The sequence below is a fragment of the Palaemon carinicauda genome, chromosome 27 (genome assembly GCF_036898095.1).
Source record: "Palaemon carinicauda isolate YSFRI2023 chromosome 27, ASM3689809v2, whole genome shotgun sequence".
NCBI lineage: Eukaryota > Metazoa > Arthropoda > Malacostraca > Decapoda > Palaemonidae > Palaemon > Palaemon carinicauda.
The window spans coordinates 42685080-42692579 of NC_090751.1; the positions used below are offsets into that span (position 1 = coordinate 42685080).

At 34.1% G+C, this 7500-nt stretch overlaps 1 long non-coding RNA gene across 1 annotated transcript in view; it reads left to right on the forward strand.

Annotated features, from left to right (window-relative positions):
* The first annotated feature begins 7025 nt into the window (after positions 1-7025).
* The window catches only part of LOC137621173 (uncharacterized), a 41049-nt gene continuing 40574 nt past the window's right edge, over positions 7026-7500 (forward strand). The window contains exon 1 of the long non-coding RNA XR_011040155.1: positions 7026-7151. This is a non-coding gene — a long non-coding RNA (uncharacterized lncRNA). The remainder of the gene's footprint in view (positions 7152-7500) is intronic.

Here is a 7500-nt window from a genome sequence, read left to right on the forward strand (position 1 = left end):
AATCATAGTGTTGCCCCTACGGCAATTGCCTTTCTTGAAGACTACATAAATGTATATTTTATATATACTTTATATATACATATATGTATATGTATATATTATATATATATATATATATATATATATATATATATATATATATATATATATTATATATATATATATATATATATATATATATATATATATATATATGTGTGTGTGTGTGTGTGTGTGTATAAATACAGATACGCCAATATCATATATATGTAAAAATACACTTTTTTTACTCACATACACACACACACACACACACACACACATATATATATATATGTATATATATATATATATATATATATATATATATATATATATATATATATATATATATATATATATAATATGTGTATGTATGTATGTATGTATATATATGTATGTATATGTATATATATATATATATATATATATATATATATATATATATATATATATATATGTATATATGTATGCATGTATGTATGTATGTGTATGGATGTATATATATGTATGTATGTATATATATATATATATATATGTATATATATATATATATATATATATGTATATATATATATATATATATATATATATATATATATGTATGTGTATATATATATATATATATATATATGTATATATATATATATATATATATATATATATATATATATATATATATATATATGTATATATATATATATATATATATATATATATATATGTATATATATATATATATATATATATATATATATATATATATATATATATGTGTATATGTATATATATATATATATATATATATATATATATATATATATATATATATATATATATATATATATATATATATATTTATAGGCATACATACAATGCGATGATTTTACAAGCTGCTGTTGCTGACTGTCAGGAGAAGACTGGTATCAAGTTAATAAATCATTGATTTAACTTTTTAAGGGAAAATGATTGGCACTTTTACCTTCATTAGCAGCGAACTGCAAGAATAGGAGATTTCATGGATAAATAAAGACTAAATGTAGGTTTTAGGTTGGCCAGGGCACTAGCCACCCGATGAGATACTACTGCTAGAGTGTTATTGACTCTAATGACTGGCCAGACAGTACTACATTGGATCCTTCTCTCTGGTTACGGTTTTCCCTTTGTCTACACACACACACACATCGAATAGTCTGGCTTATTCTTTACATATTCTCCTCAGTCCTCATACACCTGACAACACTGAGATAACTAAACAATTATTCTTCACCCAAGGGGTTACTGCACTGTAATTGTCCATTGGCTACTTTCCTCTTGGTAAAGGTAGAAGAAACTCTTTAGCTATGGTAAGCAGCTCTTCTAGAAGGGCACTCCAAAATCAAACCATTGTTCTCTAGTCGTGAGTAGTGCCACTGTCTTGGGTTAGAGTTCTCTTGCTTGAGGGCACACTCGGGCAGACTCGGGCACACTGTTTTATCTTATTTCCCTTCCTCTTATTTTGTTAAAAGTTTTTATAGTTTATATGGGAGATCTTTATTTTCATGTTGTTACTCTTCTTTAAATATTTTATTTTTCCTTGTTTCTTTTCCTCATTGGGCTATTTTCCGTATTGAAGCCCTTGGGCTTATAGCATCATGCTTTTCCAACTAGGATTGTGGCTTAGCAAGTAATAATAATAATAATAATAATAATAATAATAATAATAATAAGACTGTGGGAAGGGTGTAAGTTATTCAGAAGATCTCAAGATTTGTCTCTTATAAAAAAAAAAAAAAAAATGGGCGAGATGATAACAAAAAATCTGGAGTTAAATCTATAAATCGTCATTATAAGAAATATTTCCCTAGTTTTCTTTGGTATTTATATAATTGATGTTCAGAATGTAAATAAAATTTCTATCTTCCGCACTAATAACTCTTCATCTTAGGACAGAAGAGAAAACATGAAATTTGATTTCGAAACGAATTAAAGATTATTTTTCCCTTCAGGTTTGAAAATACTTTACTGGCTCTTTTAATTAATTTCTTGTTTGGAGCCACCATGCTGTAAAAGGAATTTGTTTCCGCCCGATTAAACAAATAATATTTTTGAAAAGGACGCAGTATCAGGCTTCTCGTTAATTCGCCAGAAAAAAATCTGAGCAGCCAGGAATCTGATAGATTGTTCTGAACCTCAAAATTAGCCCCTGAGGACAATTTCTAACCTAGTTTCTTCGAATGTGTGTGATAGTGCGTAATTGTGCGCATATGTGTATAAAAACCGTTATCATTATTATCATTATTGTGATGATGACAATGATGATAGGGGCTAAAAAAATACGTAAACCATTTTAAACATCCAACAGCAGAATTCGCAAATACCCAAATTCCATGGCATCCATCCCATTTTAAAATAACTTGTGCTAAAATACATGGGGAAAAATGGTGGGATTTGTATGCTACTTGAATTGCAAGTGTTGTTGTATCCAGTGACGTTAGCATTCTGATAGCGTTATAAATGTTGTAGAGGTTGTGCTTTAAGTGCAAGTGGTGGTGTAGCAAGTGGTTAGCCCTCCGGAAGCATTGTAAATGTTGTAGAAGTTGTGCAGTAAGTGCATGTGGTGTTTTACACATTGATTTTAGCCTTCTGGGAGCATTTTAAACATTGTAGAGTCTGTCTGAGGAAAGAAATGCCAGTATTTTAGGCATTACGGAAGTGTAGTAAACGTTGTCCACGCTGGGCAGTGAGTACAGGAGGTGTTACAGCTAGTGTTTTTAGCCTTCTTGGAATGCTGTTTACGTTGTGCATTGAGTCTAAGAAAAGAACTGCCAGTGATTTCAGCCTTCTGGAAGCATTGTAAACGTTATAGGGGCTGTCTGAGCAAAGAACTAGAAGTGATTTTAGCCTTCAGGAAGTGTTGTAAACATTGTAGAGGCCGTTCAGTACGTGCAAGGGATGGTGTAGGCAATGATGTTAGTTATCTGGAAGCGTTGTAAACATTTTAGGGGCTGTGTAGTAATTGGAAGTATTTGGTGTAGCTAGTAATTTTAGCCTTGTGACAGCGTTGTAAAAATTATAGTTTGTCTGGGCAAAGAGCTGGCAATGTTGTTGAGGTTGTGCATCATGTGCATGTGGTGGTGTAGCCAGGGATTTTAGCATTCTGGTAGCATTCTAAATGTTTTAGAGGTTGGGCTGTAAGTGCATGTGGTGTTGTAGCCTGTGATTTAAGCCTTCTCGAATCATTGTAAATGTTATAGGGGCTGTACCATGAGTGCACATGATGTTGTAGCTATTGATTTTAGCCTTCTGGAAGAGTTGTACTGGCTGTTTGAGAAAAGAACTGCCAGTGATTTGAGCCTTCTGAAGCAATGTAAACGTTGAAGAGGCGGAACAGTGAGAACTAGTGGTATTCTAGATAATGATTTTAGCCTTCTGGAAGTGTTCTAAACATTGTATAGCCTACTGGGGAAAGAACAGACAGTGATTTGAGCCTTCTGGAAGCGTTATAAACGTTATAGAGGCTGTGTACTAAGTGCAAGTGGTTGCTCAGCCAGTGATTTTATCTTTCGGGAAGGGTTGTAAACGTTGTAGAGGCTGTCTGAGGAAAAAAACTGCTTGACATTTGAGCATTGTGGAAGCCTTTGTAAACGTTGTAAATGCTGTGCAGTGATAACATGTTGTGTTGTGGCCAGTTATTTGAGCCTTCAGGAAGCGTTGTAAACATTGTAGACGCTCTGCATTAAATGCAATTGGTGTTGTAAAAGTTATCTTAGTCTTCATGAAGCATTGTAAATGATGTAGAGATTGTCTGTGGAAAGAACTGCCAATGATTTGAGCTTTCTGCAAACGTAGTTAACGTTATAGAGGATGTCTGAGCAAAGATTTGGCAGTGATTTTAGTCTTCTGGAAATGTTGTAAACGTTGTAAAGACTGTCTGAGGAAAGAACTGCCAGAGATTTAACCATTCCGGGACCATTGTAGGAGCTACGCAGTGAGTGCATGTGGTGTTGTGGTCAATTATTTTAACCTTCCGAAAACGTTATAAACAATGTAGGGACTCTCAGGAAAGAACTGCCAGTGATTTGAGCATTCTGGAAGCGTTGTAAACATTGTTGATGGTGTGCACTAGCAGCAAATGCTGGTGAAACCAGGGATTTTAACCTTTTAGAAGTGTTCTAATTATTGTAACAATTCATGTTAATCTTCTGAAAACGTTGTATACGTTATAGAGACTACAGTAAATGCAAGTGGTAATGTAGCCACTGAATTTAGCCTTCTGGAAACGTTGTAAACATAACGCTGTATATGCTGTGCAGTAAGAGCAATTGGTGGTGTAGCCCTTGAATTTAGCTCTCTGGAAACGTTGGAAATGTCGTAGGCGCTGTGCGGTATGTGCAAGTGGTGGTGCAGCCAATAATTTTAGCCTGCTGGGATCGTTATAAACATTGTAGAGCCTGCCTGAAGAAAGAACTTCCAATGATAAGAGCCTTCGGCAAGCTTTGTAAATGTTGTAGAGGTGGTGCAGTGAGTGCAAGTGGTGTTGTAGCTAGTGATTTTAGCCATATGGAAGTGTTGTAAACGTTGTAGAGGCTACATAGTAAGTGCATGTGGTGGTGTGGCCAATAACTTTAGCCTGCTGGGATTGTTATAAACATTGTAGAGCCTGTCTGAAGAAAGAACTTCCAATGATAGGAGCCTTCGGCAAGCGTTGTAAATGTTGTAGAGGCTGTGCAGAGAGAGTAAGCGGTTTTGTAGCAAGTTATTTTAGCCTCCCAGAGGCGCATTAATGATCTTTGGTATGAATCTTTCACTTAAATGTCCTTCTTCATCAAACACTAGATTTATCATCTTCTTTAACGTATATCATATGTATGATTACATTTTTGAGGTTTTACTTTCACTACTAACTATGAGTCATTGTATACCAGGTGGGAATAAGGTGGCTATCCCTTCTCCCCCAAAGGACGTACCGGTACGTTCTTGCAAAACACTGTTATTTACATGTTTTTGCATGTTTTGATATCTTTATGAGAAACTTCAGGCATTTTCCAAAAGAATGAGACCAACTTGACCTCTCTATGACAAAAATTAAGGCGGCTAGAGCAATTTAAAAAAACATATAGCAAAATGTGCTCGAAATTTAACCTTACCTTGGGGGTTAAAGGGATAGCTGAATTGAATTGAAACCCAATATTTTAGTATTACTTTTCAACCCAAATATTATATGGTCTAAGAAACCTTAAATAAAAAACCTAATGTTTTAAATGAAAGTTAAATAAGATAAAAGTGAACTGAACTATACTAATTCATTTTTTTTGCCGCCAAGAAGTGATTCCAAAAAATGTACTAAGAATCGATACGGTCTTTTCAATTGATTACATCATGTGAACATTAAAACTATATGAGAAATAGAGTAAAGAAGAAACTTACGATTCACTTTCAAAAATACTTTGATCTCTTCCCCAATTCCGGACTCGTCAAACCTTAGGAAGAGATTTAGACATTTAACTCAGTTCTTGTTGCGTCGAGTCCTAGATAGAAACTGCTTTTGATGATGTAAGTTTCCCGATGAAGTGAAACTTTTCACAAAATAATGAGCTCCTTGAATAATCTCTTATCCTTGTAGAATGAGAGAGAGAGAGAGAGAGAGAGAGAGAGAGAGAGAGAGAGAGAGAGAGAGAGAGAGAGAGAGAGAGAGAGACATCTATGAGTTTGGGTCACATGACAAGTACTGGGGCCTTAGAGGTCTTTGAGAACCCAGGTGCAGCTAGGGGAATACGAAACAGTTGCATTGAGAAGAAAAAGTTCAAAGAGATTAGACAAAAAAGTAGAATAAAGGGAATGGGAAGACAAGTTTAGCAGAAGGCTAAAAAGTGAGGACAGCAAGGGTCGAAGGAACACTGTCAGGAACATCAAGTAAGGTTATGCAGTTCACTGACTGTACTATCCCTCAACAGGGGGGAGAGAGAGAGAGAGAGAGAGAGAGAGAGAGAGAGAGAGAGAGACATGGTTTATAAGAAAATTCATCACAACTGCCCACGGAAATAACACACACTAGATAAGTTTCTGCCCCATTTCCCATCATCGTGGAATATTGGCAAGAATATGAGAATGACACCACAGATAGGCGGACTACTACTGAATGACCTAATGAAGCCACTGAATTCCTTACACAGCAGTGTATCCCATTTCCTCGTCAGGCGGCTCACATATGCAGATGCTGCGTCGGACACCACTTTGAGAATGAAGCCAGACTTTGTGGGCAATGCAAATTCCTTCCTACCTTCCCACTCATCTTCCTCCCGGTGACTCTTCGTCTTCTGTTTGTGACACGGGCCATTTATTGCTTTCTTGGTGCTCGGTCCTCTTTAGATATTGGAGGATAAGAAATATCCCAGATTCTGTCGGATTTTCTTTGGCTAATTTGGGGAAATTTGGGGGCTGATGTATTCACAAAAATGGACATAATTTTCGGTTATTGAGATTTTACTTTTCAAAATTTTGTTTTGTTTCTTGTTGTTGTCGGCTACCCCCCAAAATTGGGGGAAGTGCCTTTGGTATATGTATGTATGTACTTTTCAAAATAAAAAAATCCCTTGTTCACATCATTAACCATGAATTTTGCTTTCTATTCAAGATTCATATTGATATGTGACATCATTCTTCAATCATATGTCAAATGAGAATTGCTTCCAGTGACGCCCTTGTATACCAGTAGAGATGCATGTACGTCGTCAGATAGATATTAAAGGCTTATCTATCATTTAATTCAATTACACTCCCAGATAAGTTTCTTGCGTCCAATTCTTAGCTCTTGATGCCTACTGATATGAACCGCTTATATCCCTGAAATTAATTAAGAAACTTCGTGAAACTATAATAATCGTGAGATAAGTTATCATATGTAAAGATATTAAAAGTTTCTAGAACGCAAGAGGCATTAAACATGTAATCAAGACAAGAAAGCATAGCCATGAGAGAAGTTTGCAAACTCTATTCTAAAGCAATGTCCGCTACTTTTATTATTCAGAATCTGCTACACCCCGAAGCGCTATTCATCATCATGAGAAGATCAAGAGACCGCGCAATATTGCTCTTCATCTCTGGATATGATGCGACCTTCGGCAAACTTGGTTGCATTCGAGTGAAATGAGGTAACTGTTTTAGTATTATGTGTTTGCATGTTCTTCAAGTTTTCCTTCTTACTTGTTTTGGATTATTGTCTGGTAAAAACTCGTTACTTAATTATAAGTATGATATACACACCCATTATATATAATTTATATCTATCTATCTATCTATCTATATATATAAATATATATATATATATATATATATATATATATATATATATATATATATATATATATATATATATATATATATATATATATATATATATATGTATATGTATATGTATATGTATATATATATATATATATATATATATATATATATATATATATATATATATATATATATATATATGTATATATATATATA